The sequence below is a fragment of the Epinephelus fuscoguttatus genome, linkage group LG7, assembly GCF_011397635.1.
Source record: "Epinephelus fuscoguttatus linkage group LG7, E.fuscoguttatus.final_Chr_v1".
NCBI classification, from domain to species: Eukaryota; Metazoa; Chordata; class Actinopteri; order Perciformes; family Serranidae; genus Epinephelus; species Epinephelus fuscoguttatus.
The window spans coordinates 12,233,437-12,247,103 of record NC_064758.1 but is presented as its reverse complement, the minus strand read 5'-3'; positions in this window follow the sequence as shown (position 1 = coordinate 12,247,103).

Genomic DNA, 13,667 nt, shown 5'->3' with positions numbered 1-13,667 from the left:
TTCATTCCACAGTTTTACTTTACTTTAGGGTACAAAAAAGAGTAGGTAATGATTAACTAACAGTTAGTTCCTCATTAGTTCCTCAGTAACTACTCCTCTGAAAATTGATCAGGAGTTACTGAAGAACTGACCATTAACTAATAGTTAGTTCCTCATTAGTTCCTCAGTAACTACTGTAATTTTTGTGTACCTTACACAAAAAGAGTAACTAATAAGTAGATAATGATTCAGTACTCATTACCTACTCATTTTGATGTCTCGCTTTACTTTAGGGTACACAATGATTAAGTAACAGTTAGTTCCTCATTAGTTCCTCAGTAACTGCTCCTCTGAAATTTGATCAGGAGTTACTGAAGAACTGACCATTAACTAATAGTTAGTTCCTCATTCATTCCAAATTTGTTTCATAGTAACTACTTTAAATGTTGTGCACTTCAAACAACTGTACTGTGAACAACGGTGTAATCAATATACAGTACTTTACACGCAGCCCCCATGATAAATTCTTTAAGCATAGCCTACCTAAAATGTGACACACTATCATATTTATTTCTAAGGCATAATTGTACAGAATAACATGGATGATCATATTAATGTGTATGTGGTCTGAAAATAATGAATAAAACTCTTCTCAAGAATCCTGCTGTCTGATTTTTTTTTTGTAAAGGAACTAATTGTAAAGCTGATGATGAAGTAATGAAAGACTACTCATTATGTGTCACTTTACTTTAGGACATAAAAAGGTTAACTAATGGACAGGTTATTGAGCAATGATTCTGTACTGATGAAGTAACTAGTTCACTAATCATTAAGTTGTGATTAACTCCTCTATGAAATTTGATCATGAGTTACTGAAGAACTGACCATTAACTAATAGTTAGTTCCTCAGTAACTACTCCTCTGAAATTTGATCAGGAGTTACTAAAGAACTGACCATTAACTAATAGTTAGTTCCTCAGTAACTACTCCTCTGAAATTTGATCAGGAGTTACTGAAGAACTGACCATTAACTAATAGTTAGTTCCTCAGTAACTACTCTTCTATGAAATTTGATCATGAGTTACTGAAGAACTGACCATTAACTAATAGTTAGTTCCTCAGTAACTACTCCTCTGAAATTTGATCAGGGGTTACTGAAGAAATGACCATTAACTAATAGTTAGTTCCTCAGTAACTACTCCTCTGAAATTTGATCAGGGGTTACTGAAGAACTGACCATTAACTAATAGTTAGTTCATCATTAGTTCCTCAGCAATTACTCCTCTGAAATTTGATCAGGGGTTACTGAAGAACTGACCATTAACTAATAGTTAGTTCCTCATTAGTTCCTCAGTAATTACTCCTCTGAAATTTGATCAGGGGTTACTGAAGAACTGACCATTAACTAATAGTTAGTTCCTCATTAGTTCCTCAGTAATTACTCCTCTGAAATTTGATCAGGGGTTACTGAAGAACTGACCATTAACTAATAGTTAGTTCATCATTAGTTCCTCAGCAATTACTCCTCTGAAATTTGATCAGGGGTTACTGAAGAACTGACCATTAACTAATAGTTAGTTCCTCATTAGTTCCTCAGTAATTACTCCTCTGAAATTTGATCAGGGGTTACTGAAGAACTGACCATTAACTAATTGTTAGTTCCTCATTAGTTCCTCAGTAACTACTCTAATTTTGTGTACCTTATTGTAAAGTGTTACCAAAAGGAATGGATTGAAATAAAAAGAGAAAGGTTGAATATAAAACCCAGATGGCGGACCATCTGATATCTTAATGAAATCCCAGTTTAATTAGGCCTTCTTGTAGCCAGATGTGAACTGGATGAGTTTCGCCAAAATGTTTAATTAAAAAAGGTGCATTCACCTTAGTGCATGAGCAGTTTATTGATGGATCGTGCAAAGTTTGCTTTAGATAACTTGTGAACTGCTCTTTCAGGTCAGCAAGACCAATAGCATGCACATTTTCAGGTGACTAATGCCCCTGAAATGCAAGTGTGTCTGGTCCTGAGGCCTTATTACAGAAAAATATTTTTACTGCTAGTCCTATCTTAAGTTTCAAAGATAGGAAAAATCATATCTTCCTATTACAGAAGCAATTTCTAAACTCATGGCTGTGTCCTCTTATCTCAGACCTCCAATCTTATCGTCAGAAATCCTATATACAACTATAACTGTAAATTTGATTCTTCAATCGGCACTCGCCCTGTCAGGCTTGTATCTGTGATTAGAATGTACTGGTAGGCTAAACTAGATGGACAAGCCACAATATCAACAGCTCTCACTTGTCACTGGCTACCTAGATGGCTATCATGGACAAAAAGGATGAGCATTCAATTTTAGCTACAAGGAGTCTGAGGCACTACACATACTGGAGGACATTGAATAAATTCAAAATTATTATTTTATCAATATATACCCATAAATGGTTAATTGACTCCCACTTGTATAGTGCCTTTCTAGTCTGCTGACCACTCAAACGCTTTTACACTACAGAGCCACATTCACACACACATTTACAAACTGGTGGCCGAGGCTACTGAACAAGGCACCCAAACAGTTACACCCACTCACACCATCAGTTTGGGGTTTAGTATCTTTCGCAAGGATACTTCGATACACAGACTGGAGGAGCTGGGGATCTTCTGATGACCCGCTCTGCCTCCTGAGCTACAGGCACCCCAGCAGTGAATACAAGGTCCTTGAAATTTAAAATGTCATCTCACGGTTTGAGAAGTCTTTCAGTCATATTTTGGTGAGACCAAAAAAAAGAAGTGAGGTTAGACTTTGCTTTGTGATCAGTTATAACCAATACCACATCCCCACTGTCACTGTTATTATCATACAGACCTAGCAACAATGCTGCTGCAATTTTTGGCAGTTATTTTGAATTAAGGATGAATCTATGCCATCCTACTTTCTTCTTTAAGACAGTTCTGTTTCTATCCTAAGGTCAGATTTATTCCTAAGTACAGTTAGGAAACAAGTTTATGTAATACCAGAATTCCCAAATGTCATCCAAAACTGAGATAAAATAAGATTTCAGCAGGGTTCGACATAAGCAATGGCCCGATGGCCCAGGGCCAATCAAAAAGTATGTCAGGCAAGTTGACTGACAGGTCACAGGCCCGATCAGGCCAGTTACGCTGTAAGGCTTTTTTTTTTTGTCAGGGGAACAACTCCAGCAGATTTTTATACAATACAATAACGTTTATATGTTTAAGAATGGAAAGTGCACATCAATAAACATTCCTTTTAAAAAAAAGAAAAAAAGAAAATGCAGATGCACCCAATTGCAGCCAGGGGCTGATTTACATTGGTAGTCCCCCTGCCAGATGTTTACCAGCATAGTTCCTAAAAGATAGTATAAAATCAATACAGTACACATAAAATATACAATTACAATATTAGATACATTAAAACACATAACAGTCTTATCGTTGCAGTATAGAGTCGGCCAGCGACACATAACAGAAGTATTGCACACATCATATTGCCTCCAGTGCCTTAAGTATGTATATACTTTACGCCGTGTTTCTGGGTGCAACCAGGTAACAAGCAGACGGGGGAAAGGGGGCTGTATGGGGTGTGTGAATAGTGTGTTAGCCTGTAGCAATGCAGAGTCCAGTACATAGATCTTGTTGTGGTTGTGATCAGTTGTGATAGACGACAGTAATAGATGTAGAGACATTGGGGGTTAAAGTGCTGGAGTAATGGAAAACATTAGAAATTAAAGTGCTGTAGAGCTATTTTCCAAGAGCTGTTAGTTACTTTGCAAAGTACACAGTAAAAATTTGAGCCTGAGACCAGAAAAAAAAGACAGATAGATAAATAATAATAAATAAGAAAAAGAAAGAGAAAAAGAAAAAAGAAATAAATAGTTAAATAAATAATACACAAAAAAGAAGGACAAAAAGAACCATAGAATAAAATAAAAGAAAAAGGAGAGAAAAGAAAAAGACATATGTTGTACATCAACTCATTAACTATGGTTACAAATTTGTGTACTTTTTAGCCACTTCTTAAGATTTATTTTGAAAGTGGCATATGTGTTACAGTCCCATATCATAGATGGTGTACTATTCCAGATGTGGCTTCCTGCAAACTAAAGTACTGACTGCTGAGGTACGCCTGAGCGGAATTACACAATCCCCTGGCGTGGTGGCCCTGGTCGTGTAACTGATGTTGTTATTCTGCTGGGGGCGGTGCTAACCCTTTCAAGTTTTTATATATTGCGCAGGCATACTTGAACTGAAATTATCAAAAGTAAGAAGATTATATTTATGGAGTATGTGGCAGTGATGATGTGATACAGGTTTTTTTGTCCAATATTTTGAGCGCTCTTTTGTACAGAGAATCAATCTGAGTAAGTGCAGCTTTATAAGTGAATGACCAGTTAGTGAATCAATATTCGATGTGACAGAAGACCACTGCATGCATAAACACCCTAGCTGACGCTGTTGTCAGAGAAGGCCTTAGTAATTTGAAATTGGAGAGACTGAATTTGATCGTTCTCAAGATCTTTTTAGTGTGGCTCTTGAAGGTGAGGGTTGAATCCAGGATGACCCCTAGATACTTGAACTCATTAACTAGTTCAAGCTCCTCTCCTCCTAGGAAGACACCAGAGTGTCTAAGATCCTTTGGTTTTTTAGAAAAATACATACAGACAGTTTTTTTTTGTATTTAACAGTAGACATGAGTAGACATTGTGAGTATGCGGGCAGTCTCTTGAATAGTTTTTGCTGATGTTTGTAAAACTAGTGGCATATCATTAATATAAAGTGAAAATAATATAGGTCCAAGGATCGAACCTTGCGGGACCCCAACTGAACATGTATGAAGAGATGACTTAACACCCTCAACAACAACACACTGTTTCCTATTAGTTAAATATGATTTTATCTACATGGTTGCCTGATCTGAGAAATTAAAAGAAGAGAGTTTGTTTAACAGCACTGCGTGATCAACTGTATCAAACACTCTTTTCAGGTCCAGGAATACTGCACCAACACACACTGATTTATCAAGAAACTGTTTGGTTTTCTCCAAAAATAAATTAATTGCCGACTCTGTCGAGTGAAGCCAAACTGTGTGGGGTGCAACGGAGTATGGCCAAGGTTCAGATGTTCAGTTAGTTGTGTAAGCACACATTTTTCAATTATTTTGGAGGTGATTGGCAGGATGTTAATAGGCCTATAGTTACTCATGTCTGTCCTGCTTCCAGACTTGAAGATGGGATTAACTATGGCAGTCTTCCAAGAGGATGGAACAACTGAGTTTCGTATAGATAAATTAACTAGATGTGTGATTGGTCCAGCCAGAGAATCTTTATTAGCTTTTAAAAACATGGTGTCAAGACCGTAGATGTCCTTGGCCTTGGAATTTTTTAGCGAGCCGGTAATGTTAGCCACTTCAGCTTCTGTGACCTGTTGTAAATGAAATACCGGCAGCACATAATTGATAGGGACCGAGTCATACTCTGAAGGGGGAAAAAGTTTGGATATGTCTTCCACTTATTGTAAAAAAAAAAAAATTGTTTAGTTCAGTAGCCAGAATGTCTGGACTTCTCACTAGTTTATTATCAATAATAAGTTCTAATTCATAGTTATTTTGTTTATTCTGTTTACCCGTTAGTTTATTAATATTATGCCAAATTTTTTTCCTGTCACCCTTAGCACTCTCCATGATTGCTATAAAAAATTTTGCTTTGGCCTTCCGCATTGCCTGAGTTACCTTGTTCCTTGCAGAATTTTAACCGGTCTGTGGTTAAGCCGGACTTTGAGAAAGTCTTAAGAAGATCACACACTTTCATCAAGTTCAGACAATCAGGGGTTAACCACGGTAGTGATGCTTTTCTTTTCTTTTGGCTCACCCTCCTGGAGAAAGATTCCATTATTTTTCTGATGTGTTTATGAAGGGAATCTGTGCTGTTGTCAGTGTCTTCACAGGAGGTGATCTTATTCCAGTTCTGTTTTTTTAAGGCCAAATTTAGATTTTCTTGCTGGCTCTTTGGGATGAAATTAAAAGCAGGGTTCAACGCTAAGGTTTTTTTTTCACTGGCCCGGTTGGGCAAGTTGGTCAGAGATCTACTTGCCCGAAGTCAGTTTTTACTTGCACTATAAAAACTGTTTAATTTGAGCGGCTATGAAATAACAAAGACTGCAGTTATTTTTATGTTATGTAATCTTTATTCACACTGTATTTATTAATTAAAACAACATATGTCATGTATTGTAGCTTAATTCCTACATAAAAATGACAGTGTCAGGGCTTAAAGTGAAAAATTTGTCAATCGTTCTCCATCTATAATTTTGCGCCCTACTTGAGCCATGCCCACCTCTATTTATTTTTCACCCCTCTCCCCAGTTCTGCTGTATTAACACCGCGTTTAATATATTTTGCTTCCATCTCTCTGCCCTGCTCTACTCTACTTTAACGAGACTTAGCTCTCTCTCTCTACTCTACCAGTAGACTACCACATCCACCTGTTGCACAAAACGCACACAGCAGTGTTTCCCCTAGGACGGAGTTGTAGCAGCAGAGGTGAAGCACACGCATGAAAAATAATTTTCACATGCACGAAACTTTTTTGTATGCTTGCAAAGCACAGCCTGCTGGGATGTTTCTGTGTATCTACTGGCACCAGAAGGGCTCTTTAGGACTAAGTACGTACAGTACATGAGTGCACAGTAATGAGCAGGTGAAATGTCTGTCTAGCTTACATATGAGGTGTCTCAAGATTTAGGAACATACAGTTTTATTGAATATAATAAAGTAAAAAGTCACTTGACATGTTGCTGTTTTGTGCAATGACCTATTTAAGTGTTGGAAGTTGTTATTTACGTGACAACGCCTGAACGCAACACAAGCTCAGCATGAGTGCCGTGCTGCGCTGCTGTGTGAGCAGCGTGTTTGTCTGTGCGTAGGAGCAGTCTGTTGATGGTTATTTACACAGTGTCCATAACAATAACTTTGTCAGCTGACAAACTGCACTGGGCTCGGGGTCAGGTTTGGTCAGGAAAATGCAGCCTGAGCCGCTCTAGTGCGCTCACCTGTGTGTATGGTGGAACTCCGCCGTGCGCGATACAGAGAGCAGAGGAGAATTAGCCCCCCGGCTAACGCCGCTGATGGATGAGGCCCCACAGGCGTCAGTTCGGCAGCCGTCTCGAGGATACCAGAGCCATGACTTAGCGGCGCTAGCCCCCCGGCTAACACCGCTGGTGGTGGAGGAGGTCTTGCAGGCGTTGGTTCAGCAGCCGTCTTGGGGATCCCAGGGCTGCGACCTAGCGGCACTAGCCCCCCAGCTAGCGGCGCTGATGGATGAGACCCCACAGGCGTCGGTTCGGTGGAAGAAGCCCCGTCGCCGTTGGTTTAGCAGCCATCTTCAGGATACCATGAGTGGGACCTAGCGGCGCTAGCCCCCCGGCTAACGCCACTGATGGATGACGCCCCGCAGGCGTCGGTTCGGCAGCCGTCTCAAGGATATCAGAGCCAGGACCTGGCGGTGGTAGCTCCCCAGCTAACACCGCTGGTGGAAGAGGCTCCATAGGCGTTAGTTCGGTAGCCGTCTCAAGGATACCAGGACCGGGACACGGGTGGACATCTCCTGACATGAGCAGACAGATGAGGAGGACACAAAGGGCATGAACTCCTCCCCACCTGCCGTTTTCATTGTGATGGCAGAGGGGACGCCATGGGCACCTCAGCAGATCTTTAACTGTTGCGCGTCCAAAGCCTGGGTGTTTGTTCACCAAGTGATTGTCCAGGATGTAGAAGTTGGGAAAGTTTGTCATCTGTTCACCGACAGTTTGGGTATCTGTGAGAGTGGCTTTTTGTCTTAACGTAGTAGTCAGGACCATTAACAGCACATAGAAGCCACCGCCACCACTGCTGCCGCCATCTTTCTTCTTTCTTCTATCCCACTTTTCTCGAGCCTTCAGTGGATTTATTGGGCTTTTTGGCCAAAGGTGCCCTCACCTTTGTGCATTGAAACGCCAGAGGAGGGGGAAACGTGCCGGTGTGCTTGTGCATCTCCGCCAACATGGACATCGCACACCGCTGCCAGGTATATTTCTCTCCAACGTGTGTTCGCTGGCCAATAAACTGGATGAACTTCAGCTACTGATGGTGAAAAATGAAGACTTTCTACATCTGCAGTTTCGTGCTTCACGGAGATGTGGCTGTGGATCGATACCAGAATCTGCGCTGGAGCTGGCAGGCTTCCAACTCTTTAGAGTGGATCGTTACACGGAACTCTCTGGCAAAACTAAAGGTGGCGGTATCTGTTTTTATATATATATATATCATTAAGAGTGGCTGGTGTAATGACGTGACAGTGATCCAGCAGCACTGCTCTCCTGATCTGGAATCTTTTTTCATCAACTGCAAACCTTTTTACTCCCCCCATGAGTTTGCTTCATTCATTCTGGTCAGTGTTTACATCCCACCGCAGGCCAACGTGCAGGAGGCACAGCGCACGCTCGCCGACCAGATAACTACTGTGTGTGGAGCGGACTCCTTAGTTATTGTCCTTGGCGACTTTAACAAAGGTAACCTCACCCATGAATTCCCCAGATAGAAACAGTTTATAAAATGTCCGACCAGAGAGAAGAATATCCTGGATCGCAGTTAGGCCTACACAATTGTTAACAACGCCTATCACCCGGTCCCCCACGCTGCACTGGGCCACTCTGACCACAACACCGTCCACCTGATTCCCTCATACAGGCAGAAGTTAAAGCTCTGTAAACCTGTTGTGAGGTCATCTAAGAAGTGGATGAGTACACAGAGGCTGTGACATCATCCATCAGCTTCTGTGAGGACTGCTGTATATACCATCACGCACTACGGTGAGGTATAATGGACTTAAATGAAATGAAGTTAAATGAAATGAAATTTTATAGACATTTTCTCTCTCTCTCGCTCTCTCTCTCTCTCTCTTTTATTTATTTATTTTTTTTCACTTGGGCCAGTAAGAATATACAAGGGGCCAGTAAAACTCTGAACTACTGGCCCAGGGGGCCAGTGGGGAAAAAATGTTATGTTGAACACTGATTTCAGACTTTGGATGTTTCTGTAATGAGGCCCCTGAATACCACATATTCCAATTCCATCCATCCATCCATCCATCCATCCAGCCAGCCAGCCAGCCAGCCAGCCAGCCAAGTAATGCACCCAAGAGGTTCATCACCCCAGGAAGGCTTTCCAGCTCCTCCTGGGGGACCCCAAGGCGTTCCCAGGCCAGATGAGATATGTCATTCCTCCAGCGTGTTCTGGGTCTGCCCCAGGGCCTCCTACCAGTGGGACATGCCTGTTACACTTTCAGCGGGAGGTGCCCCGGAGGCATCCTGATCAGATCCCAGGAACCATCTCAACTGACCCATTTTGATGCAAAGGAGCAGTGGTTCTACTCCGAGTTCCCTCTGGATGTCCGAGCTCCTTACCCTAACTCTAAGGCTGAGCCCAGCCACCCCACGGAGGAACTCATTTCGGCCACTTGTAGCCACAATCTCATTCTTCCAGTCACTACCCAGAGCTCATGACCATATGTGAGGGTTGGGACATAGATCTACCAGTAAATCGAAAGCTTTGCCTTCTGGTTCAGCTCCCTCTTTACCACGATGGTCCAATGCAGCAACTGCATCAATCTGAGGCCATGATTCTTTGCCAGAAACCGGTGGATTGAACAGAACAGCTAGATTTCTCTGAGGCTTGGATTCACCAAGGTGCCAACTCATTCTACAGGGGTCCAGCTACATCCTGATCTGAACCCAGCTTTTTTCGGCATCATGCTCATTTTTGAAACATGTATTACTGGTCACTTTGTTTCTTAGCTACTAACCCATTTCATGTTTCTGCAAATCACTGTTACACAGAATGGTTCTTTGCACTGCATACTCACAATCTAATCTGCATATTGCAAACCAAAGCATCAACCATCACTGACATGTGAAATTAAAATAAAACATGCTTAGCGGACAACTTTTTTTGTGAAGCTCAGTAGCTATGACCTGCATGACTGCTAGATAAAACTGTCCTTTTTTAATTCTTTGTTGCAATTGTTTTTAGCTGCTCTAGTGGCCGGTTGGCCGGTCTGACAGTCAACCATTTTGGTCCAGACTTAGATATATCAACAACTACAAGAAAGATGTCATAAAATTCTGGTCACTGACTTTGACGATCACCCGACTTTTCATCCAGCACCACCAGCAAGTCTAAATATTAAATTACCCAGGAATATATCTCAACTTAAACTGGATACACAGAGGATTTGGTACAGACATTCATGGCTGCCATTACACTGCATCCTAATGACTTTGGGGATCATCTGACTTTTCACCTTGTGCCATCATCAGGGCAAAATTTCAGTGTGTCCAACACTTTGCTTTAAGATCAAATATCTGTAAAACTAATGACATCTTCGTCAACTTCAGCTGCACTTTTTCTGTAGTACCAATGTTAGTATTCTGACATGCTGAATTTAGAACATGCTCCAACACTGTATCTAAGTGCAGCCTGACAGAGCTGCTAGTCTGGCTATAGACTTGCAGTCTTGTTGAGATCTGAAAGAAACTGCTGTGACAGTTGGATGAGTGGTGCTTTGACTCCCATGTGAAATGCACTTCAGGTGCACATGCCTGTCTTCTGTGACCTTTTTTCCCAACATAAAGCTGAGACAGACTGGCTAAAAACACAGTTCACCATCACTGCTGACCATTCACTGCAACAGCTACTACAACACAGTCCAATTGTCAGCAGTTGAAGGCATTCAGCCTGTGTGTGTGTGTGTGTGTGTGTGTGTGTGTGTGTGTGTATGTAGTATCTAGCAGCACCTGCCTCTGCTGTTGCATTGTAGCTGTTACCATATAGAAACAGAGATGGAAAAAAGACAGTTACCATATTGGATAGTGATCCAACATTGAAAAAGCCACAAGTGAATGAAACCAAAATGCATTACCATTAAATGGACTGGTATTTGATCAGAAAGTTTCAGGCAGAAGCAGTTTCAATCCCTTTGGTCATACATACACTGTATAGTACCATTACATGTAGCCTTTCTATCATGGTTAAGTGGACTGGTGTCAGTGCCAAAATAATGGCTAAAATCTTTGTCTAGTTCACTTAAATGTTTTTAGTTAAATACAGTACAGGCCAAAAGTTTGGAGACACCTTCTCATTCAATGCGTTTTCTTTATTTTCATGACTGTTTACATTGTAGATTCTCACTGAAGGCATCAAAACTATGAATGAACACATGTGGAGTTATGTACTTAACAAAAAAAGGTGAAATAACTGAAAACATGTTTTATATTCTAGTTTCTTCAAAATAGCCACCCTTTGCTCTGATTACTGCTTTGCACACTCTTGGCATTCTCTCGATGAGCTTCAAGAGCTAGTCACCTGAAATGGTTTTCCAACAGTCTTGAAGGAGTTCCCAGAGGTGTTTAGCACTTGTTGGCCCCTTTGCCTTCACTCTGCGGTCCAGCTCACCCCAAACCATCTCGATTGGGTTCAGGTCCGGTGACTGTGGAGACCAGGTCATCTGCCGCAGCACTCCATCACTCTCCTTCTTGGTCAAATAGCCCTTACACAGCCTGGAGGTGTGTTTGGGGTCATTGTCCTGTTGAAAAATAAATGATCATCCAACTAAACGCAAACCGGATGGGATGGCATGTCGCTGCAGGATGCTGTGGTAGCCATGCTGGTTCAGTGTGCCTTCAATTTTGAATAAATCCCCAACAGTGTCACCAGCAAAACACCCCCACACCATCACACCTCCTCCTCCATGCTTCACAGTGGGAACCAGGCATGTGGAATCCATCCGTTCACCTTTTCTGCGACTCACAAAGACACGGCGGTTGGAACCAAAGATCTCAAATTTGGACTCATCAGACCAAAGCACAGATTTCCACTTGTCTAATGTCCATTCCTTGTGTTTCTTGGCCCAAACAAATCTCTTCTGCTTGTTGCCTCTCCTTAGCAGTGGTTTCCTAGCAGCTATTTGACCATGAAGGCCTGATTCGCGCAGTCTCCTCTTAACAGTTGTTCTAGAGATGGGTCTGCTGCTAGAACTCTGTGTGGCATTCATCTGGTCTCTGATCTGAGCTGCTGTTAACTTGCGATTTCTGAGGCTGGTGACTCGGATGAACTTATCCTCAGAAGCAGAGGTGACTCTTGGTCTTCCTTTCCTGGGTCGGTCCTCATGTGTGCCAGTTTCGTTGTAGCGCATGATGGTTTTTGCGACTCCACTTGGGGACACATTTAAAGTTTTTGCAATTTTCCGGACTGACTGACCTTCATTTCTTAAAGTAATGATGGCCACTGGTTTTTCTTTAGTTAGCTGATTGGTTCTTGCCATAATATGAATTTTAACAGTTGTCCAATAGGGCTGTCGGCTGTGTATTAACCTGACTTCTGCACAACACAACTGATGGTCCCAACCCCACTGATAAAGCAAGAAATTCCACTAATTAACCCTGATAAGGCACACCTGTGAAGTGGAAACCATTTCAGGTGACTAGCTCTTGAAGCTCATCGAGAGAATGCCAAGAGTGTGCAAAGCAGTAATCAGAGCAAAGGGTGGCTATTTTGAAGAAACTAGAATATAAAACATGTTTTCAGTTATTTCACCTTTTTTGTTAAGTACATAACTCCACATGTGTTCATTCATAGTTTTGATGCCTTCAGTGAGAATCTACAATGTAAATAGTCATGAAAATAAAGAAAACGCATTGAATGAGAAGGTGTGTCCAAACTTTTGGCCTGTACTGTATATCAGACTATTTCTATTCCTAAAGAATTTTTTGGCACTTTGGCAAACAACTTTTGATACATACAGTACAGGCCAAAAGTTTGGACACACCTTCTCATTCAATGCGTTTTCTTTATTTTCATGACTATTTACATTGTAGATTCTCACTGAAGGCATCAAAACTATGAATGAACACATGTGGAGTTATGTACTTAACAAAAAAAGGTGAAATAACTGAAAACATGTTTTATATTCTAGTTTCTTCAAAATAGCCACCCTTTGCTCTGATTACTGCTTTGCACACTCTTGGCATTCTCTCCATGAGCTTCAAGAGCTAGTCACCTGAAATGGTTTCCACTTCACAGGTGTGCCTTATCAGGGTTAAGTAGTGGAATTTCTTGCTTTATCAATGGGGTTGGGACCATCAGTTGTGTTGTGCAGAAGTCAGGTTAATACACAGCCGACAGCCCTATTGGACAACTGTTAAAATTCATATTATGGCAAGAACCAATCAGCTAACTAAAGAAAAACTAGTGGCCATCATTACTTTAAGAAATGAAGGTCAATCAGTCCGGAAAATTGCAAAAACTTTAAATGTGTCCCCAAGTGGAGTCGCAAAAACCATCAAGCGCTACAACGAAACTGGCACATATGAGGACCGACCCAGGAAAGGAAGACCAAGAGTCACCTCTGCTTCTGAGGATAAGTTCATCTGAGTCACCAGCCTCAGAAATCGCAAGTTAACAGCAGCTCAGATCAGAGACCAGATGAATGCCACACAGAGTTCTAGCAGCAGACCCATCTCTAGAACAACTGTTAAGAGGAGACTGCGCGAATCAGGCCTTCATGGTCAAATAGCTGCTAGGAAACCACTGCTAAGGAGAGGCAACAAGCAGAAGAGATTTGTTTGGGCCAAGAAACAC